Source organism: Macaca thibetana, chromosome 3 (assembly GCF_024542745.1).
Source record: "Macaca thibetana thibetana isolate TM-01 chromosome 3, ASM2454274v1, whole genome shotgun sequence".
Taxonomy (NCBI): Eukaryota; Metazoa; Chordata; class Mammalia; order Primates; family Cercopithecidae; genus Macaca; species Macaca thibetana.
The window spans coordinates 103,300,739-103,324,862 of NC_065580.1; the positions used below are offsets into that span (position 1 = coordinate 103,300,739).

At 39.0% G+C, this 24,124-nt stretch overlaps 1 pseudogene across 1 annotated transcript; it reads left to right on the top strand.

The window, feature by feature from the left end:
* The first annotated feature begins 259 nt into the window (after positions 1-259).
* LOC126950110 (probable C-mannosyltransferase DPY19L1) lies at positions 260-12,936 on the top strand (annotated as a pseudogene). The gene is made up of 7 exons (XR_007724056.1): positions 260-550; positions 1,684-1,708; positions 2,445-2,566; positions 4,022-4,196; positions 5,236-5,335; positions 6,488-6,613; positions 12,605-12,936. The product of XR_007724056.1 is annotated as a probable C-mannosyltransferase DPY19L1 (transcript).
* Positions 12,937-24,124: the final 11,188 nt, after the last annotated feature.

Consider the following 24,124-nt stretch of genomic DNA (forward strand, 5'->3'; position numbering starts at 1 on the left):
GAGGAGTGCAGTGGCACAATCTCGGCTCACTGCAACCTCCGCCACCCGGGTTCAGGCATTTTGTCTGTCTCAGTCTCCTGAATAGCTAAGACTACAGGCAACCACCACCATGCCTGGCTAATTTGTGTATTTTTAGTAGAGATGGGGTTTCACCATATTGGCCAGGCTGGTCTTGAACTCGTGACCTCATGATCTGCCTGCCTCAGCCTCCCAAAGTGCTAGGATTAGCCACTGCACCTGGCCCTATATTTTCTTTTATAATTTGAATATACACACCCTTATATTATTCCCTCACCTCCAAGTCTCTGCCAACATAATGATAAATTATTGCACATACTCCTGAGAGAATCTTTGTTCTCATTTAGAAACAATTTGCTGTAACTATGCCTTTGTTTATACCTGTAACATTTGAGTTGAGGACTAAGGGGGAAAGAAAAGGTTCTGGTTTACAATGCCAAAATTTTTCTTCATTTGAGGTGCAATTATTTTTGAAGAGCTGAGGAAGAAGCTACGAAGTTTCAGCTCTAGTATGCAACTCTGGAAGAGGAAGGTAGAACTTTTCACAGAAACAAAGCTGTCCCTTCAAGAATAATAACTCACCTGTGGAAACAATTATAGGGAACCATTGAGTTTCATGGGGTTTTCAGTTCAAATAGGATCAGAGCTCTTTTTTGGAAGAGGAGTGGCATGCTGACATTTTATTTTGCATAACTACCAAAGCCCGTGTAAAAAGGGGAAGAGTAGGACATAAATTTTAACTATGAAAGATGTGAATGCCAATATTCTCTTTACTCAAAGACCCAGGAAGTAAAGTGGGATAGAGGCAGCATGATGTAGTAAAAAGTATATTGGTTCTGAAGTCAGTCAGAATATAGTCCTGGCTGCCACTTAGTAGCTCTGTGATTCCCTTTCCTTGGCTGTAAATTGGGGTAATAAATGGTTGTAGGATTAGAGTTAATGGAATGTGCTAAGCATATTAACATTATAAGTACTCAACAAATGGTAACTGATGGTTTTTACTTGGTGTGAAAGAAGAATAAAGAAAGAACTGTTTCATCTCCTTCACTACCCCCTTATGTGTCCTGAGTTTGCTAATATATTTTGAGGCCAAGTTCTCAAATTAGATTATATGCTACCTGGATTAACAGTTTATTGATACACTTGTTCATTCATTAAAAATGTTGAGCTCTAAGTGCCAGGTATTACTCTGGGTCTTGGGAACATATCCGTGCTTAAGAAAGAGAAGGTGTGTATTGTCAACTCACACATTCCCGTCTCTGACCCAGACTTCTCCCTTTAACTGAGATTTACACATATAACCACCTATTTGTCATCCCTACTTGGTTGCCTAGTGAAAATCTCAAAGGTGTTTTTCATTCCATGCTTTGCTGGGGTATCACCAGTGAGGGAGCTGGGACACCACAGTGTGCCTTTGTTGTCCTAATAAATACCCATCTAGGCAAATAGTTAGGATATAATACAACATTGTCCTTCTTCATTAACTTTCTTAAAAGAATATAGCACTAGTTTTGGCATGTGACTTTTAGTTATTTTGATTTGCCTCTATGTGTCCTGAGAGAATGTTATAGAAGTTGTAAACTCCTATTTGCAAGCTGAAATGCAAATATATGAAGTAAGTGCTTCAATAATGAATTGGTAGCAATATATTGTTTTCTGTTCCAGAAAACACCAGTTTGATCATGGAGAGGTAAAGACTTAATATCACTATTATTTTACTTATCTTAAAGTTGCATGCATTTGGACTTTCCTTTCTAGTTCCAGTTTCTAACTTTGTTAGCAATTGTCTGCAATCATCTTGAAAATAGCCTGGTATGTGTTTTTATGAGAATGCTACATGCAGATTCACTGACCATTCATTTGTTAAAATTAACTAGGAAACTCATTTGTTCTGCTCTGATCATCTTTACGCTAATGGCAGTTGATTTCTGGAGCCCATTTAGATATATAGGTGAGGTGTCTATTGCATGACTGGAAATCACTTTCCTCTCTGCTCACTTTGCTGGAGGCCTCAGAGATGTGATTGGTTACTGCTCCCATCTCCTAGTGGTCCAGTCTGGTTTTGAGGGCGGTTCCAAAATGGAGCCCTCAGATCTTGAGGCAGCAGTCATTTCTTTTACCACTGTCTTTTCTTGGTCTGATGGTAGCATCCAGGTAGATTCAAAAATGTGGGCTTTATTAACCACAGGTTTGACTCTGAGAATCACAGAAGCACTTGCCTTAATGACTTGATAATTTTAGCCTTCCACTAAAATGGAACAGTTTGAAAGTGAATTTTAAGAATTGTTTTGTAAATTTCAGAAACCTAAGTAGTAGTAGTACTTTTTGTTACTAAGGAGAACGTACCCCTTTCTACATATTGCCAGCTTAGTATTCTTCAACTTCACCAACAGTAGGAGTAAAAAATTTTTTCTTCTTTCTTTCAGCTGGTTTATCATGCTTTGCAATTGTTAGCATATACAGCCCTTGGTATTTTAATTATGAGACTAAAACTCTTCTTGACACCACACATGTGTGTTATATGGCATCACTGATCTGCTCAAGACAGGTAACATGTTATGTTGGAGTATAGCTACTGTAATAATTTTAGCCTTTATTATTGAGTGGCCCTAAAATAATGAATTACAAAGTCTTTTAAGTGATTATAGTTAAAGCTCTTCATGGTTTTGTACTTATCTTTCTTAAAGGGTAAGAGCCAAAGCTGATCATTTTCTATCTTTCTAAAGACTTTAAAATAGCTGTTGGTGTACAACAAACACTGATTTAGTACAGACTGAGTTCATGAGTGGTTACTGCAGGTGCTGATAGAAAGCAGAGCTTAATTGTACAAATAATAACTTTTTTTGTTTTGACATTCATATCACGAAGAATTCTAACAATGTCAAGTTATAAGTGCTTGAAAATTATATGGTCTTTTTTTTAGTGTCAAACTTAAACTTTTTTTTTCATTTGGTACACATTTGGTGCACATTCTTGACTTGTGCATTTTAAAATTTAGTTTAAGCCTTCCTTGGGGGTTTGCTGCTAATTTTTCCTGGATAACTGCCTCCTTGCTCTGTATTCACAAACTGATGCTTCTTCATAGTGTCACCTTTCCATCAGTCAACCAGCCTACGTACAACAGCAGCACCTCCCTTAAACATAGCAGATAGTCACTAAGCACCTACACTGTGCACTCTGGGGATGGAGGATACAGTAGTGGACAGGAAAGTCAAAAGCCAGTGTTTGTAAGCCCTCAAAAACCTTGAAATCTAGCTCTGTAGACATGCAGAGAAAGATCAAGAGAACAAAGTGTTGCTATGGAGTGTGGACTATTTGAATGTGGAAAAAAGTAGCCAGCCTCGAGGTTCCCAAGCAGAATGTTGATTATATTAGAAAGGCACTACTCTCCTCCTTTCTGACCCCTTCAGGCTGGCACAGGAGAGGAGGCTGGTTGGAAGCCTTTAATCTTGAATCTTTATCCCACAGCATGACTGATGATATAGGTTGGTGCAAAAGTAATTGCGGGTTTTGTCATTAAAATAGCAAAACCCGCAATTACTTTTGCACCGATCTAATAGAAAGTGTCACCCAAGGCAGGTTTTGCAAATGTGGGGTTCCTGCTGGTCACACAGGACCTCGCATTCAGAAGGACCCTGAACTTGGTTGAATGTTTGCTGCTGCTGTTTTGAACGTCTTAATAATTTTTTAACAAGAGACCTCACATTTTTGTTTTGCACTGGGCCTTGTAAATTGCATAGGTGGTTGTGGCTTTACTTGAATCTGGGAGTAGAGAAAGCAGGTTGAGAAAAGAACTTCGTACATTGTGTTCCACTTACATGAGGCTGATGGTAGAATTCTTTTGATCCCAAAGATTATTATTTTGGGGCTTTTTCTTTAGGATAATTAATCCTTTTTTTGGGACTCTAGCAGAGGCCACATTCTTCTCTGGGAAGAAGTTTTGCATAATATTGCATACTACTTTATACTAACAATTACCAATGTATTCTTAATTCGGCTTCAGCTATTTGGATGGCTCTTTTGCAAAGTACATCCTGGTGCTGTTGTTTTTGCTATATTAGCAGCAATGTGAATACAAGGTTCAGCAAATCCACAAACCCAGTGGAATATTGTAGGGGAGTTCAGCAATTTGCCACAAGAAGAACTTATAGAGTGGATCAAATATAGTACTAAACCAGGTAAAAAAAAAAAAAAAAAGTCGTATTTTTTAGCTGTTTTTCCCACAATTTTGTATACCACTGCAAACTCTTAAACCCTAGTTACTTCCGCTGATCTTACTCTTTCTAAGCAATGTTGCTTTTAGAATATCTAAAACAAAGGAGATATCAATCCTGTTTAAATGGTTTGCAGGGGAAATGTTATACATAAGTTCTTAGTAATTTATTCTGCCATTTTTTATAGATTTTAATTTTTTCAAAATTTATTCACAGTCATAAATGCCACATTTAAAATAATTTTTACTGTGCTTATTTTCTTAATGAATTTTTAATATTAGTTCTTCACATTCCTTCTTGAAATAAACTCACTCATGGAATAAAATAATTTTTACTGTGTTTATTTTCTTAATGAATTTTTAATATTAGTCCTTCACATTCCTTCTTGAAATAAACTCACTCATGGAATAAAATAATTTTTACTGTGTTTATTTTCTTAATGAATTTTTGATATTAGTCCTTCACATTCCTTCTTGAAATAAACTCACTCATGGAATAAAATAATTTTTACTGTGCTTATTTTCTTAATGAATTTTTAATATTAGTCCTTCACATTCCTTCTTGAAATAAACTCACTCATGGAATGTGATATTTTACTCATGTGTGGAAAGGGAGTCTTTGTTGTCATCTGAGTGTCAAATGATTGAATACTAAATCATCTTCCAGAATTCCTTGTTACTATAAAGCTTTCCTAGTCCATTTGATACTTCTTTTCTAGATTCAGGAAAGATTTCTAAGATTTTTTTCTTTAAAGAAAGAAAGAAATCTTTAATGATAAGATGATGAAGTTCTATTTTCCAAGGAAAATAGTTTTCCCAGACCTGGCTGCCAACTGCTACTTTATCAACCATCTGACTTCATTCTAGCTCTGCCATTGAATCTTGAAGTCATGAACCTGCTGGGCCTCCACTCTGCTACCTGTGAAATAATTGATTTAAACTTGAAGGAGACCCCTTCTCACCCTCACTGAGTGTCTTCCTGAGACCTTCCTCTTGCTTTCCAGATGTAGTGTTTGCGGGTGCCATGCCCACGATGGCAAGTGTTAAGCTCTCTGCACTTCGGCCCATTGTGAATCATCCACATTATGAAGACGCAGGCTTGAGGTCAGTGCACAGTCTTGCATCATCAAAACAAATCTTCCATGCAAACAGACAGTGAGTGGAGGACGCCAGCAAAGGAATGAGGAATGTTCCAAAAGGATATGATGAACTGAGGCTTATCGCGTCGGGGAGCAGAAGGCTGAAATAAGACTGCTAAGCTCTAAACAAATCCGTTAAGGCTTCACAGGGCAGGAAAGCAACAACTTTGGGGGCCATCTTCTCTACCAGGCAGAAAAAGGAAGTCATACTATAGCACTTTCCCACAGGTTAACAGGGCTCTAAAATGTCCAAGTTCTTTTCATCCTGTAACTCCCTGAAGAGTTTAGCTTACAGTGTTTATTAAGGTTTTCTCATAGGTGATTCTTCTTGATTTTGGAGAAGTCATTTGAAATAGAATCCCATTCAAAGAGGAGTTTATTCTGGTTTTCACCAGTATAGCCTGTTAGAATGATCCTGGGTGTTTTCTGTTTTTTTAGATTTTTTTGAGACTTTAGAAAATAATTTAGAGACGTGTTGTCTAAATTTTTTTTTAATTTAATTTTTCATGCAGTTTCTAAGGCAGGTGAAGCTATTCATTTTCTCAGTGATTAGGTGAATCTTATTAGTATCTTCTTTTGCATAACAATGGCATGTACATTTACAAATAAGCTTTTTCATTAAAAAATCTCATCAAGCTAATTTCCAGACCAATTTTGTTAAATAAGTTTAGTTTTTCTTAAGTCTAGAAATAAAATGAAAAACCGTTTAATGTGAATTACTGTTGATGTCGAAGTTGGGACTGTGGCAGCTTCAGAGTAGTCCTGTAGTTGTGTTTGCTATAGTTCATCCCTGTTCACACACAGGGTACCTCACTCTTACATGTGATGGAGCAGTGAAGAATTTAAGACAAATAAATAGGTGAACAAACACAAAGATGACCAAGTTTGGAAATGTAGGGTTGCGTTAAAGGTGACCCTCATCTCCCACGACTTGGCCTCCTTCTGCCTTCTGCTTTTGACCTCACTGATGCCCGTTAGCCGGAACTTCCATGGGGAATTTCCTCCTGACTGGATTCCTCTTCATTGTCGTCTAGTCTAATTCAGTGCTTTCTTCCAAATGTGTTGATTATATCATTTTAATCTTGAAAATTTTGTGCCTAATTATTTTTCTTTAAAGAGCCAGAACGAAAATAGTATACTCAATGTATAGTCGGAAAGCAGCTGAAGAAGTGAAGCGAGAACTGATAGAGTTAAAAGTGAACTATTACATTCTAGAAGAGTCATGGTGTGTAAGAAGATCCAAGTGAGTATCAACACAGTTAACATTTTATAATCAGAAGACATGAAGGTTAATTCAAGCACATGGCAAATACTTTGCTGGTGACAGGGGTGTGTATATAACATAAAGTATACGTGGAAAAACTTTTTTTTTTAAAACAGGCTCTCACTCTGTCGCCCAGGCTGGAGTGCACTGGCATGATCTGGGCTCACTGCAGCCTCCGCCTAATTTTTGTATTTTTAGTGGAGATGGGGTTTTGCTGTGTTGGCCAGGCTGGTCTCAAACTCCTGGCCTCAAGTGCTACTCCTGCCTTGGCCTCCCAAAGTGCTGGGACTACAGGCGTGAGCCACCACGCCTGGCCTGAAAAAACCTTTTAGATAGTGATTTGGAGACTTTCTTTTCTAGTCTTTATAAATATCTTTTTTAAAAATAATGATTTGTATGTGTGCTACCTTAAAGAGATTTTTATTGGCACTAGTTGATAATCTCCCAAATTGTTCATATTTGCTTTTGATGTTTTTTAAAAAAAAATTCTATTTAAAGTTGGATGTATTTTCTTTCAAAAGACTTCCAGGGTCTGAAACCAAGTAATAGGGAGTCTCTTTTGGTGAAGTCAGGCAGCTGAGCACCAGGGGCCGCATTATCCGTACTGGTCTCTGTGCTACACCATGTCCTGTCGATGGATGGGATACCCTGTCGGCATCAACTCAGAATGAAACTTTTCTTTCCCAGCGTTTCACATCTTATTTGAATGGGAAAAGAACTTTACTGTGACCCACATTCTTTTGGGTTTATAGTTTTTAAAAGTTTCTATTTCCACAGAGATGTTTACTAAGCTGAGTATAGCTCCAAGTGACAGTAAGATCTTCAAAGCAGATGTGAATCTAAAGCTATCTAGAAATGTGGCACGTAAGTGACTGGACAGCAGGTGACAGTAGCCTGCTTTTAAAGTACCAAAACATTCACTTCATGAAGAGCACAGTACGGGAAGAATTTTGTCAGAAATAAACACTATTTTATGAAATTATAATATTTTTTAAATTCTTACTACTCTGTAACTAAACAAAAGCGTTCAAGAGATTGTTATATTTGTGGCTTGATCATACTTGCCCACCATAGATTTCAATGACACATATGGTATTAAGACAACATTGTTAAATACTGAGTCATGAGTGAAAAATAGTTCTGTGACATAGTATTTACAGCTTTGTTCACAAGGAAACTAAAATAATTGATTATAGAACGATTTTCCTATGAATGTGTGCTACGTGGTTTGAATTCAGTCAGGATTTATAGAAAATGTTATTTTGTAATAATTCAGAAAGTGTTTTAAGCATTTGTGAATATATATGAAATTCACATACTCACCTTTAACATTGTTATATAAATTTAGGACAGAAAAGTTCTAAGCATCTCATGACGATCTTATCAGGAAATTATATGAAATGAATGGTAGGCTGACATTTGCAATAGGAAGAACTCAGTTCTTAGCATAGCTTTCTACCAGAATTGGGATCTTCTTTATTTCTGTGGGCTTCACTCTCTTGAAAAAACTGTAAGTTACTGGAACATAAAAATAATTTTCATAACCTTTTTTCTTCAAGCTAACAATGAGCCTTGATTCGAGAGTTCATTTTTCCCTAGACCCCCGCGTAGAGTCTGAATATGTGAAAGTTGCAGAGGCTTTGTGCTGTAGAGTGTTGGGAGAGCTCCCTGGATTTGCACAGCTCTAACAGTCTCATGTTCGGGTTCATGCTGTTTGCAGAGTAGGCAGAGCACTGTTTTACCCACACAAGAAGGGATACGAAGTCAAATTCAGGAAGTATGGCAATAAACTTTGCACACTAAACAAAATAGCAGACATTGAACTGACTTCAGGTCACTTACGAGCACTCAGACTAAGAGGTGGGGTGCAGAAGAGGGGGTGCTGGATTTCCCCGTCTGGACCTTGACTTGCCATTTATTGTGTCTGTCACAGCAGGAGTTGAGTGGGAGGAAGTTACGAAAGTGACTCTCTCATCTGTTTTCCCACTCATCAAAACAGCACTCTCCATCTAGTACAAGATCTAAGCCAGGCTGATGACGCACTGGCAGGAAACCCTGGACAGGGCCACTCTGCTTCAACCTTGACACAAAACAGAAGCTGTGCTTTCTGTCCCGACAGGGAAGCAAATGGGGAGTTCAGATAGGAGGGGAAAGTGAAGAATGACTAATATTTACCTAGTGTTTACATTCAGAGTAGGAAGTTTCTTGACAAAGCTTTCTGCCAGGTTTGGGACCTTCCTTATCTCCTTGGCCTTCACTCTCCATTTCAGTTGTGATCAGCCTGAAACCCCTGTAGACTGCTGGGACATGAAAGTCTGTCGGAATGGGGGAAGCAGATGGGGAACTCAGACAGGAGAGGAAGGGAAAGAGGGACCAGTATTCATCTAGTGCTTAATCTGTGCCTGGCAATTGGTGAGCACTGTGTTTAAATGATCTCATTTACAAGTGGCTTAATTGTATGGCTTGATTATTCCTTAAATATTTGACACTGTGTTTAAATATAAACACTCAAATCTATTTGCATGCAAATTGTAGATTAGTTTTTAATTAACTACAGTTCTCTGCTTTCTTTTACTCCAATAATAGAGTTGACATAAAATACATGTATTTAGAAGAAAATTATTCAGATTTCCACTAATGCTATTTGCAGATGGCTGGCCTGGGGAAACCTTGGGAAACTCAGATGAGGACTAAATAGTGTTGCACAAGTCACCCAGAGCTCTCCAAGACAGCTGTTCACCCTCTCTTTTTCCTAAAAGCTGTTAACCATGGGTCGTTCTCTACTTTCTGTGTGTCTCACTCTCTGCCATTATGGGCCCTCAGTGTTGTAACAGTTCAGCCTTGACGTGTATGAGAAAATTACAAGGTAGAAAACCCATGTCCAGCCATATGATCATAGGTGTTCCATGTGAGCAGAAACCAGTGTCAGCAAGGGGGTGCAAAAAGTGTGCACTTGAACCCTCTTCATGGGAACTCTCATTGGCAAAACATTTCTAGGGGATAGTTTGATGAAGAGAAGGTAAGAAAAAATTGTGCAGTCCTTTGGCAGAGTGATAATGCTGCCTCTGGAGCAGGGGTCCCCAAGCCCCCGGCCATGGACCAGTACTGGTCTGTGGCCTGTTAGGAACCCAGCCTCACAGCAGGAGGTGAGTGGAGGGTGAGTGAGCATTACAGCCTGAGCTCTGGCTCCTGTCATATCAGTGACAGCATTAGATTCTCATAGGAGCACGAACCCTATTGAGAACTGCACATGCGAGGGATCTAGGGCACATGCTCCTTGTGAGAATCTAATGCCTGATGATCTGAGGTGAAACAGTTTCATCCCAAAACCATCCCCCTGACCCTCCAGTCCATGGAAAAATTGTCTTGCACTAAACCAGTCCCTGGTGCCAAAAAGGTTGGGGACCGCTGCTCTAGAGGTTTAGCTTGTAGAAGGGAGCTCGGTACAAGACTGCTTATAGCTGCATTGCTTTATAATGGCAAAATGGGAAACAATTAAAGTATCTGTCTGTAAAGAATTGGTTAATACATATGAGAACTAGCAGTTTTTAAAAACAATAGAGTAGGTCTTTATGCACTGAGATGGAAAAATAGTGCCACATTTTATTGTTCAGTATAGAGTCCCAAAATAACTCCATTTTTGTAAAAACAACTCAAGAGCATCTGTCAGGGTTTTCCAGAGGGACAGAACTAATAGGATAGATGTATATATGAAAGGGAGTTGATGAAGGGGTACTGACTCACACGATCACAAGGTGAGGCCCCACAATAGGCCATCTGCAAGCTGAGGAACAAGGAAGCCAGTCAGAATCCCAAAACCTCAAAAGTAGGACAGCTGACAGGGCAGCCTTCAATCTGTGGCTGAAGGCCCAAGGTCCCCTGGCAAACCACTGGTGTAGACCCAAGAGTCCAGAAACTGAAGAACTTGGAGTCTGACGTTCAAGGGCAGGAAGCGTCTAGCACAGGAGAAAGATGGAGGCCAGAAGACTCAGCCAGTCTAGTCCTTCCACATTCTTTTGCCTGCTTTTATTCTAGCTTACTGGCAGCTGATTAGATGGTACCCACACAGATTGAGGGTGGGTCGCCCTCTCCCAGTCCACTGACTCAAACGTTAATCTCCCTTGGCAACACCCTCACAGACACACCCAGAAACAATACTTTGCATCCTTCAATGCAATCAAGTTGATACTCAATACTGACCATCATGGTATCTATGTATATAATGATATCTGTGTCTGTATGTGTGTCTGACATTGGATAACAAAAGATCCAGTAGACACCAAATATTGTATGTTCTCACTTATAAGTTGGAACCAAGCTACCAGGATGCGAAGCATAGAATGCCATGGACTGTGGGGACTCGGGGGAAGCAAGGGGTGGGGTTAGGGATAAAAGACTACACATTGGGTGCACTTGGCACTGCTCTGGTGATGGGTGCACCAAAACCTCAGTAACTGCCACTGAAGAACTTATCCACGTAACCAAAAGCCACCTGTTTCCCAAAAGCTATTGAAACAATTTTTTTTAAAAAAAGGTCCAGCAGGATATATGCTGAATTGTTTATAGAAGTCACCTCTGAGAAGTGCTATTGGAGATGATGGTGACTTTCACTTCTTAAAATGTATGTAGGTCTATATTTTAATACTTCTATAATGACTGATTACTTCTAAATTAAAGATGTTATTTAAAAAGGGAAAATGATGTACATCCCTGCTGCGGTGTTTGCCTCATGGTGGAGAGTGAGGGAGGGACTGCTACTAAACCTAAGAGGGACTTGTTGGGAATTTTTTTTCTCTTATTTAAAAATAAAAAGGAAAGCAATTATGACAAAACTTGAGCAGTTGTCAATTCTCTATAATTTTCCAATATGTTTTTCTGTTTTTTAAAATTCCTCAAAAGGTAGATAGCAGTATCCACAGTTATATCTATAAAACTGTTATTGATTTAAAATAAATGATACTGTTATTTTGAAGAACTTATTTAGGCAAATGTCATATGATGCCAATTTTACTCATTCTGTTCTTTATAAAGATATATTGCTTTTGAGATTTAATTATGTTTTTAAGATGTATGCTCTACACTACCAGAATGTCTTTAAATTGATTCATTCTAGAATATCGACTGTCCAGTTTAAGATGGTTTGACCTACTGATTTTTTGACTTTGTGACAGTGTTAAGGCCATATGCATTCAGTGGAAAACACACTTCAAATATCCATACCACCATCTGTTTTTCAATTTCAGTACAGCATTCAGTAAATTACATGAGATATTCAGCATTTCGTCATGAAATAGTATTTGCATTAGATTATTTTGTCCAGCTGTCAGCTAATGCAAGTGTTCCTAGCATGTTTCAGGTGGCTCGGCTAAGCTGTGATGCTGGATAGATTAGGTGTATTAAATGCATTTTCAACTTATGATGGGTGTATTGGAACATACCCCATTCTAAGTTGAGGAGCATCTGTACAATTAATGCAGCTTCCCTGTGAACTAAGCATATTTGTTCATTATAATTTTTAAAATCAATGTTACACATTTTTCTGTGTGCTGGGCATGGTGCTAGATACCTGATCTCTCATAATCCTCACAACAAACCTATATCATGGGTGTTTATTTCCCCATTTTACAAATGTGAAAACTAAGACCAAGGGAAGCTACCTGCCCAGAACCACATTCTTGGTAAGTAGCTGCGGCAGAGTTTAACTGAGGTGTCTCTTTCCCCAACACCTAGATATATGTATCTGCAGGTCTGTGTCTTTCCTTATAGTCAACCTTTGCTGCATTCACCTTGTCCTAAAGTGAGTCATGGCAGCTTATAAAATCTTAAAATAGCTATATGAAAGGATTGTTTAAAAACTAAAGTAATTTAAGTGGAGAAAAGGAAATGAGGTCAGGAATATAAGAAGTGCCCTGCTTTATCTGCAGTTATGTAATGCACATTGATTTTTAATGTGTACATTCATTTTTCTAGGCCTGGTTGCAGTATGCCTGAAATTTGGGATGTAGAAGATCCTGTCAATGCTGGGAAAACTCCCTTATGTAACCTCTTGGTGAAGGATTCCAAACCTCACTTCACCACTGTATTCCAGAACAGTGTTTACAAAGTCCTAGAAGTTGTAAAAGAATGACTGCTACATGAACTGCTGCCTATGGAGAACTACATCAGTAACGGTTTTAATGTTTTGCTAAGTCATGTGTTGTTCATATCCCAAAAACTTTTGTAGGTAACTGTTTTCAAATAGAAAACGTTTTATTTGGTCAATTTGAATGTCATTTTAATTATAAAAATGACTTATACTTTTATCAATTGGTTACTGTTTCAATGCACCCTTTAAAATTTGCTATGCAAATGAGTATATGCTTGTACTTGACTTTGATATTTGTGCTAAGGTGAGCAAAGCTACCTGTATAAAGAAAACACAATGGGTTGAGATAAGGGTGACATGAAAATACAGGACAATTCTGACTATGTAGGGGCTGATTTTATAGTGTAAGAACTTTTAATACTTCTTTTTTCTGCCTCTCGCTCTGTCTTTTGGACATTTCAGTGATTATTGTAAGTTCTTTGGTCACGTCAGCCCCTGTCATCAGCTTGAGTTACAGTAGATGGGGCAGAACGTTTGCTGTGTAGAACTGTCTATCTGTTTTACTTCCTTGTGCTCTTTTTGTTCTCTGTTCTCTTGTTAATGAAGCTTTTCCTGCCCATTATTAATCCAAACTCTCGGACCTTGTGGTTAGGAAATTCCCTTAACTGCCAGCCATGTGGCATTACCATGTCTCTCTCTCTCGCTCTCTTCTCCTTGTCCCCACATTTTCTGTCAAATAAGTACTGTTTACTCATTTAGTTGCTTATCAGGTACTTATTCTTGGTTTTAAAAAAATTAATGGTAATTGTATTTTTCTCATTTTTTTTAGCATTATTCAAATGTTTATATTTTAATGCCTTGCAACCACTTTAAAATTTTTTCATGTTTACTTACAGTCTTAAGAAAAACCATTTTGAACAACTCCAAATATAGTGCATCTAGAAACTAATGTATATTTTAGTAGACATCATTTATAGTGGAACAGTAGACTGTAGTGCATGGTAATTTTTCTTTTACTATTAAGATACAATAAAATATGACTAATTTTGCTGTCAAAAAGGTAAAGAATAACAATAAATGGAGTTTTTATATTTTACTTTTAAGATTGCCTGTCTTTAATAAGACAAAGCCTTAAGCTTTATGTTATAATTTTCGTTCTAAAAACCATCATTTCAGTATGAGGAATGTGTCATGCGCGTCCGTGTGAAGAGATCACCAAACAGGCTTTGTGTGAGCAATAAAGCTTTTTAATCACCTGAGTGCAAGCAGGCTGAGTCCGAAAAGAGAGTCAGCGAAGGGAGACAAGGGTGGGGCCGTTTTATAGGATTTGGGTAGGTAAAGGAAAATTACAGTCGAAGGGGGTTGTTCTCTGGTGGGCAGGTGTGGGGGGTCACAAGGTGCTCAGTGGGGGAGCTTTTTGAGCCAGGATGAGCCAGGAAAGGGAATTTCACAAGGTAATGTCATCACTTAAGGCAAGGACCGGCCATTTTTCACTTCTTTTGTGGTGGAATGTCATCAGTTAAGGCAGGGGCAGGGCATTTTCACTTCTTTTGTGATTCTTCAGTTACTTCAGGCCATCTGGGCATATACGTGCAAGTCACAGGGGATGCGATGGCTTGGCTTGGGCTCAGAGGCCTGACAGAATGAGTATATTTCGTCTTTCTCTTTAGTTTTTTTTCTTCCTATTTATTTTTATTTTGAAAAATTTCTACACCTTCTTTGAATTCCTTGTATGAATTTTTGTTTCTTAGAAGTTGATTTGTGTGAAATGAAATTCTTCAAAATGATGAAATCTCATAGCTCTGAGAAAAGGTTTTAGGCTTTTAAATTCTAAGCACACCATGCCTATGACTGATTACACATTTAATTATCCAGCTTCTCTTTCTTAACCACAGGCAGATTAACCTCATTGTGGTTTGTCCTTGAGACCTTAGTCCTCAGGGATGGTTTCTGGTGCCCACTCCTGGAAGCCGCTATTCCCTTTCTACCTTCTGACCAGAGCCCAAGGGCAGGCCTGGTCTCGGGGAAGCAGCAGCTTGCCGACCTGGGTCAGCTGCAAAGCCTGAGGGGTGTGGCCTCAGGGAAGCCCCGCCCCCAACCCTGTCCCAGAGCCCAGAGCAGCAGCTCCCAGGGATGCTCCTTCCCTGGGAGTGGCCCAGGAGAGGGACTCTGGCAGTGTTCTTCAGATTTGTGGCCACTGTTTCTCATTTGCTGGTTGACTGTTTTTATTTCTTAGGCTTTTGCTAGTTTTAGAAAATAGGGAAGCAGCCCGTGATTTGTAGATTAAAGGCGACATTTGAGCGATGATGCACAACAGTCCAGAAAAGGGGCAGTGGACACTTGAGGCTGAGGATGGGAGTCGACATGGGCGGGGAGAGGGAGGTGCGCTCCACTTATCTGTGACTGTTGCTCACCTGAGTGTGGCTGATTGTGTACATCCAGCAGTTACAATTTTTAAAAATTTTACAGTTATTCTATATTTTTCTCACCCCCAGTAATTTCCTTCCAAATAAGTTCACATGTAATAAGTAGAAATACTGTATAGGAAAAAAGCATTAAAAATACTATTATAACTGCTTCATTTGCTGGGAACCATTAAAAGTAGTGTAAATTAGCTTTTTCCAGAAGGATCCTTTGTAGCAGTGTTCAGGAATGTAACCCCCAGCAAAATGTGGCTATGTATTAGGGAAGCCAGTCTGGAGCAGAGGCCTGAAGGTCCCTGCTATGCAGCCGTGGCCACAGCTCACCGCACCAGCGCTGTGGAGCACCCGCACCTTTGATGGCAATGCAGAGTGGTAGCAGGCTCCATAGGCGTGACAAAATAGTATTAAAGCTCAGTGTTGGCCGGGCGCGGTGGCTCAAGCCTGTAATCCCAGCACTTTGGGAGGCCGAGACGGGCGGATCACGAGGTCAGGAGATCGAGACCATCCTGGCTAACACGGTGAAACCCGTCTCTACTAAAAAATACAAAAAACTAGCCAGGCGAGGTGGCGGGTGCCTGTAGTCACAGCTACTCGGGAGGCTGAGGCAGGAGAATGGCGTGAACCCGAGAGGAGGAGCTTGCAGTGAGCTGAGATCCGGCCACTGCACTCCAGCCTGGGTGACAGAGCAAGACTCCGTCTCAAAAAAAAAAAAAAAAAAAAAAAAGCTCAGTGTTTTGCATACTTTTACCATTTAAAAATATTTTTGCTTTAGTGTGAGGATAGTAAGGATGGGCAAAGAGGTGATCAAAATAGCTATAGCTATGACATTTTCGAAAACAAAGTGGGGCTGTATTTCTTTAAAAAGATAAGCCTCTAAAAATGCTTGGCTGAAAAAGTATAGTGTTAAAACAGGCAGTGATATTAATGAGAAAATGAAAGTATGTATCAGGAATAAAGTGATATTGCATAGGAGTATTGTATTTTTATGAATTTTATACCTGTTGTTTACATGTACTATATATGTTAAATTTTTTAAAAAATGAAAAATGAGGGAAGTATTTTTCTTGATTGTTATTTTCATTTCCACCTTGATTGTGATCAAGTTCGGCTTCATTTTGTAGTCAGATAGCCATGAACTGGTTTGAGTCAGATGGCAGTCCTGAGAAGAGAGGGAGGGATCACAACAGTGGGAGTAGTCTCTTTGATCTTGTTATTGGTAGTGGTAGGTACTGAGAGTATCCAAACGTTTCCTGTATTTATGGTATAGTCACTTACATTCCTTTTTCCTTTTCATCAAGGGACACAATAATTCATTCAAACTATATATTGGGAATAATTAAAGAGTTGCTAAAAGTTGCTTTAATGTATTTTAAAAATACATTGGTATCAAAATTTTCTAAATTGTAGCTCAATGTTTTACTTGATACAAACATCACTTCTTGGTTCTTTCTCTGTAAGAAAGACATTTCAGCTCTCTTCATTCCTGTGTAATTAATTTCTTAACACAATGGCACCTTGATTCTGACATCTTTGGGGAATGAGGTGTTCTAATACAGTGGTTCTCAAAATTAGCAGGCATCAGCAGCACCTGGAAGGCCTGTAGATTGCTGGGCCCCATCATAAGGGTGTCTGATTCAGTTGGCCTATGGTGCAGCCCCAGAACTTGGATTTCTTAACAGTTCTCAGGTGGTGTCGATGCTGTTAGTCCAGGGACCGTACTTGAGAGCCTCTGCTCTAATCAATGGGAACAGACTGGCTGGATGACTGGCCTCCAGAGGGCGCTCCATGCCTGACAGCAATCCCACCAGACCTGGTTGATGGACACTCTACCAGGAGCTGAATTTTACCACGTACCGTCTTTGCCTGTTAGGGGGCGCTGCTTCAATGAAACTTGCAAGGAGCAAAGAACAGATTAGGTAATTTTTAATCGGAACACTGATATGAGTTATAGATTAGCTACATATTTTGAAGCTGCAAACTGCACCTTGTTTCTTTTCAGTTCAGAGATGAAAAAGGAGTGAAAATCCTTAAAATAGAACTTCGTTTTGTAGGATTACTTTGTCTAGAAGATAATAGATAAATTCAGTGATGTGTGGGAATTGCAAAAATTCATTTTCCACTTTATTACTTTTGTTTTGGCACCAGAAATCCGAATCTTCTTCCTGTGTTAGAGGACAGCCAATAATCAGCGCTAGGTCACAGATCGCTTGCTTCTCTCTTCTTCCTCCTTTTTCTCCTGCTCCCAACTAGAAGTTTCTAATTTGAATCAATAAAATTGTCCTCAGTGCAGAAAAAGAGAAGTTGCTTTTTTACATTAAACTTCATTACATTCCTGAATTGGTCTTTATTTCACAGCATTGTATCAGGACAAATACATTTTACATTAGAAGTTGAAAAAGATATTAAGGTACAGAAAGGTCTTGAAAACTTCCCTTTTACATTTCCTCCTGTGAGAGAGATTTTAAAATTCTGAATGAATATACAAGAGCTGAAGACTCGATTCAATTGTAGTGTAATTAAGAGATAGTTTTCTTTTTCTGCAAAGAGATTAGGATAACATTGATACTGGCTCCACCTTCAAAGCAATGTTTTCTATAATTTTCTATACTCAATTATCTTTAACCCAAAACTCTAAGTATGCATAGTGTTGTCAAAATGACTTTCAAATAAATGGTAGCACTACATGGTATTCTGTTTCGTAGGCATGTTCTTTTTAATGCAGCATAATATCATTTCATTGATTTTTTTAAGTACCTGGTAGGCTTTTTTCCTGTAGGCAAATTTAGTATCTTGGCGGGGGGAGTTGACTTTAGCAAACTTCAGCTCGTGTGGTTGTTATGCTGACCCTGACACCCTTAGTCCTTATGCATTTCTGAAAAAATAGAAATGAAAATAAGAAATGACCCATTGCTAAGTAGATTTGGCATCACGTCATGAAAACTGGGACAGAAAGATGCCTGCAGGCCACTTCTGGCTCTGCCCCCTGCTGCTGATATCCTGCTCTTTGGCCAAGCTCCTCAGGTCTTTACTCTGGTATCCTCTCCGCTTAGTGACCAGACTTCAGGTTCAGAGGCCTTCCTGTTGCTCTGGAAAATTTTCTTCCCAGAAGAGTACAATTTGGTAATCCCTTGAACCCTTTACATGGGTAACAAATTTGACTTTTTTGAACAAAGACTTCTATGGCAGTAATTCTCAAACTTCTCTGCACATTGGAATTACTTGGGGAGCCTCAAAAAACCCTGAAGCTTTTTTCCCACCCCTAGAGATGTGTGGCCTGAGATTTTTTTTAATCCCCAGTGATTCTAGTGCCCTAGGGCTAACATTTTAGAACTTGCCCTCCCTACTTCACCTCTGAATAACAAGGTTTCCACATCTCCACCCAGTCAAAGTAGGAATGGCAAGCGTCTGTCATGTACACTTTATTAATCATGATTATTAATTTCTACATTATTTCTAATCATGGCACCTAGTGTTGAGTAGACTCTTTAGGAAAGAATTCTGCCTTCAGTTATAGATGCCTGCCAATGGCAGGGAGAAGGGGGCGAGTGGCAGTGCAGGTGCCACGTATTTGTAAACCCTGATTAGAGTGTGAAGAAGAAATGGGAATATAGCAGCAAAAAGAAAAAGAATAAAAATCACTTTGAAAATTTAATGTGTGAGGAATCATGTGTCTTCTCTGCAGATGCTTTTTGCCCCTCCTAGAATACACTTTTCTTAGTATGTATTTCAGATGCAACTCAAATGTCACCTCCTCTGTGAAGCCTTCCTGACTGCCTGCCATTGGTTGAGTGCATTGCCTCCCACTGCCCACGTGCCCATAACCCCTTTGTACACATTTATCAACATGACTTTCCCCCCACTCTATTGTGTTCTTCATAAAAAGAACACGCCTTACTCCATTCTGAATCCACAGTGCCTCCTAGCACAGTTCCTGGAAATTAGTACCGCTTAATGATTTTTTGAAATAGACCATACTTTATTCAACAATGCAGTACATTTCAGATGGCAATAAAAGTTATTTTTAGGACTAAAAGACAGTTTATGTTTTCCAGTCATGGAGAAGAAATAACAAGGAAATGCAGGACATCATCAGATGAGATAAATAGGATAGGGGAAAATATCCTTGTCAAACAGCTAAACAATAATTAACCTCATAACATATCCTTGGTAGGTACTTTCAGACATGGCTAGTGACCGTGTGAATTTATTGGAAGGCAATATGATAAAGACAGATACATATGTCCGGGGCGGGACTCATTGACCCAATTTCAGTGTATGCCTCAGGATACTATGGTGACGAGCCATTGACACGTTTGCTGCTGAACAGGGAGCAAGGAACTCTGGTAATTTGATTAAAAGTCTGGGAAGAGGGATTTCCCAAAGGATGGGAAGGGACTGGTGTGTTATTATTGGGTGTAGATATTAGCCAAAACAGATGACAACAGTTGCACAATTAATATTGTCATAATAGAGACAACCACACTGGAATCCATAATCCATCCTTTACAAACTTAGTGAAATAGGGCATGTTTCTTGAACATCAGTTTCTTGTCTTTTAAAAGAACATGGCTTTTAGGATAGTAATTAGAAACAAGAGTAATAGACAAATGAACAATCACAGCAGGAAATTTTAATATACCTCTCCTTAGAAATTGAGATAATAAGCAAGCAAAAAGATCAGTAAGGAAATGCATGATTTGAGTAATAAAAGCAATTTGACTTAACAGTCATATGTAGAACTGCACCCACAAGTGAAGAATATACATTCTATTCAGGTATATGGGACTTTTCCAAGAACTGACAGTAGAACATGAGCTCCTGGCCAGCCACAGTGGCTCATGCCTCTAATCCTAGCACTTTGGGAGGCAGAGGTAGGCAGATCTCTTGAGCCCAGGAGTTTGAGACCAACCTAGGCAACATGACAAAACCCTGTATCTACAAAAAATTAGCCAGGGTGGTATGTGCCTGTATTCCCAGCTACTTGGGAAGTTGAGGTGAGAGGATCACTTGAGCCCAGGAGGTTGAGGTTGCAATGAGCCATGATTGTACCACTGAACTCTAGCCTGGGCAACAGAGTGAGACCCCTGCCTCCAAAAAAACAAAAACTCTTGAACATGAGCTCCAAGAAAGCATGACATTTTGGCCTATTTTGTTTACAGATGTAACCTAAGCATCTAGAATAGCACCTGACACATGTGGGTGCCCAATATTTGTTAAAGGAAAGAATTGATCATACCTGGGGCCAAATGGCAATTCTTAGGGGGGGAAACAACCTTAAGGATTGAAAATCCTTCAGTTGGAAATTAGCACAAATGAAACAGTTTTAAATATTAATTCATAATTTATTATGAAAATTTGAGAGAAATAGAACAATTATACGATACAAATTGCATGTGGAATATGACTAAAGCAGTTCTAGAGTTTTTTTTTTTTTTTGGCCTTTAGTCTAAAATGCATTCATTAAGCCAAAAATCAATAAACATCTATATCAGGAATATAAATAACAGAATAGTTCCTCCACCCCAATTTGAAGGGAATAATGAGCAGAAATTGATGAAACAGAAAACAAATAGATGAACAAAATCAAAGTTGGTGTATTAGTCCTTTTTCACACTGCTGATAAAGACATACTTGAGACTGCGCAATTTGCAAAAGAGGTTTAATGGACTTATGTTCCACATGGCTGGGGAGGCCTCATAATCATGGCCGAAGGTAAGGAGGAGCAAGTCACATCTTACATGGATGTCAGCAGACAGAGAGCTTGTTCAGGGAAACTCCCCCTTATAAAACTATCAGATCTCATGAGACTTATTCACTATCACGAGAACAGCATGGAAAAGACCTACCTCCATGATTCAGTTACTGCCCACCAGGGTCCCTCTCACAACATGTGGGAATTCAAGATGAGATTTGGGTGGGGACACAGCCAAACCATATCAGTTGGTTGTTTGAAACCTTAATCAGGAGATAAGAGAGAAGGTATAAAAAATAAGGAATGGCAAACTACAGAAGCTGCAGAGAGTAAACAGGTAATGGGGATATTACAAACAAACTTTGTCAATAAATTTGGACACTTTCACAAAATGTTTTAATTCCTAGAAAAAACAGAGCTGATCCAAGAAGAAATAGAAATTAGAAATAACAGTCATCCCCTGGAAAGAAGTTGGATTAACAACTTTTTAAAATCTTCCCCTGAAGAAAACAACATATCCAGTTTTACAAGCTTTTCCTACTGAACATTCAAGATACTGATTATTCTGGTCTTACACAAACATCCAAAGAATAGCAAATAAACTCAGTTCTTTAGGTGACTGCAACATTAATACCAAGAGCTCAGTAGGGTCAATGCAATAAAGGAAAATTGCATGTCTATTGCAATCATTAATAAAAATGTAAACAAGAACCTAGTAATAAATTTAACAAGACATAAAAATATCATTTCTCAAATTTATCTAAATTTTTAATCAAAATTTCAGTAAGACTTTTTATGGAGCCCAACAAACAATATAAAATTTTTATAGGTAAAGAATAATCAAGATAAGTCAGAAGAACATGAGATAAGGGCATTTTTCCTATAAGATGGCAAGATTTATTACAAGACCTGTAGAAGTATTGGCACAGGAATATTTTAAAAATTGACTAATAGAGGGCCGGGCACGGTGGCTCAAGCCTGTAATCCCAGCACTTTGGGAGGCCGAGACCGGCGGATCACGAGGTCAGGAGATTGAGACCTCACGAGGTCAGGAGATCGAGACCATCCTGGCAAACACGGTGAAACCCCTTCTCTACTAAAAAATACAAAAAATTAGCCGGGTGAGGTGGCGGGCTCCTGTAGTCCCAGCTACTCAGGAGGCTGAGGCAGGAGAATGGCGTAAACCCTGGAGGCGGAGCTTGCAGTGAGCTGAGATCCGGTCACTGAACTCCAGCCTGGGCGACAGAGCGAGACTCCGTCTCAACAACAACAACAAAAAATTGACTAATAGAGCAGAATAGATGGCTTGGGAGCAAGTGTGCATACATTTAATAAATGAGGCTGTGATAATTGATTATCCATATCAAAAACAATGGTATTGAGCCCCTACTTCACATTATACACAAAAATAAAAGTCCCCAGATGAAATTAAACATCCACACATGAAAAGCAATATTGTAAAACTTAGAAGACAATATAGAATAATATCTTTACCTTCTCAAGGAGATTTCCTTAAAGAAAGACTTCCTGAGACCCAAAAAACACTCCCTGTAAAAGATCAATACATTCACTGTTATGGTTAATAACTTCTGTTCACTACAAGATATCAAAAAGAGAATGAGGTAAGTCATGATGTGTTCAAGGTATTTGCAACTTGAGTACCTGACAGAAGATTAGAGAAGAGAACTGCAAACAGTAAGAAAATGCAAAGAACCCTTTAGAAAAACTCCAAAGACACGGACATTTCACCAAAAAAGAAATACAAACACCTCATAAGGGAAATGCAAAATGAAACAATATTTATAACTCATAACATGGGCAAAATTTTTAAGTATTGAGAAACGTGGAACATCACGAACTCTCCTTTACTCCCAGTGGAGGGTAACTACTTTGGACATAAATGGCATTACCTAATAAATACAACCCAGCATCTCCACTCCTTAGATACATACCCCAGAAAAATTCCTACAGGTATGCATGGAAAGGGATTGGCAGACATGTTTCAGATGTTCACAGCTGCATTGTTCAAAAAAGCAGAAAACCCAGAAATCACTTGAATGTGTGCCTGGAGTAAATAGTAGAAAGGATAAAGACATTGAGTATAATCATCCAGTATGATCCTATCGAATATGTAAAATGGTAAAATGGCGATAGGCAACAATATTGATGACTCAGGAAGATGTTGTTAAGCAAAAATATGTACGTATAATTTGCAGAAGAATACATGTGATGTGAGTTCGTTTATACTGTCTTATTTATGAGGCCAGCAGTGGCTACGTAGGATAATAAAACCACAGGCTATTAGATGAAAGTGTTTGCCAACAAAATTGAAGCCAATATCTTCTTTTTTACAAATGAAGAAACTGAGGCTCTGGGAGGGGAAGAGATTTTCCCAAGCTCACACTAATATTTAGTAGTAGAGTTGAAATTTAAAAATTGGTCCCTGGATTCTAACCAAGACACCCCATTCACCATGGGCCTGAGGATATACTGAATCTACTGACACTTAGCTTTGTGAGCCAGCACAGGTCAATTACGTTCTTGAAGTCACATTGCCTCCTGAATGAAATGTGTATGAGAAATAATGAGCAGCATCTCATATGGCTGTTAGGACATTTGCATTGAAGTACTGTATGCAAAAGTTTATAATCCAAGTGTAATGAATCCTGGTTCTTTACATCCTGCCCATGATAGCAGCAGAAGGGGAGTAGGATGAAATGGTATGGTGTCATCAGCCGAACACACACCCAGGCAGGAAAGCACCATACTCCAATGACAGATAAAGAGCCCAGGACTTCTCTGGGTGTGCTTACGCACAGGAGGGCATATTGGTGTTTCTAGTTAAGTGTTTTATACTCCTTGACTTTTACTTTTGATACTCATACTGAATTTATTTCTGGTTCCAGATGACTAGACATTCACTTTGCAAATAATTGTTGTGGCTCCATGTTTGCTCCAGACACAGAGCTTTTATTATCACCCAAAGATCCCTATGGGAACTAAAAGAATCGAGCTGAACCAAGATTTCTGCCAGAATCAATTTCCTGAAGCCAGGAGGCTTTATCATTCACAGTCTGTGCGAAGGATTTTTTTTTTTTAAAGAAAAACGGACTCCTTTGTTGATTTCTCCCTTTACTCCGCCTCTCCTTGCCCCTTATTTTGCCCTGACTTTGGGATCTCACCCTGCATGGAAAGGGATTGGCAGGCATATGCCTACTTTGGGGGGCACTATGTGACACCATCTGTCAGCTCTGACTCAGGACCTTTTGCTTGGCCCTAAGCAGAGGTGT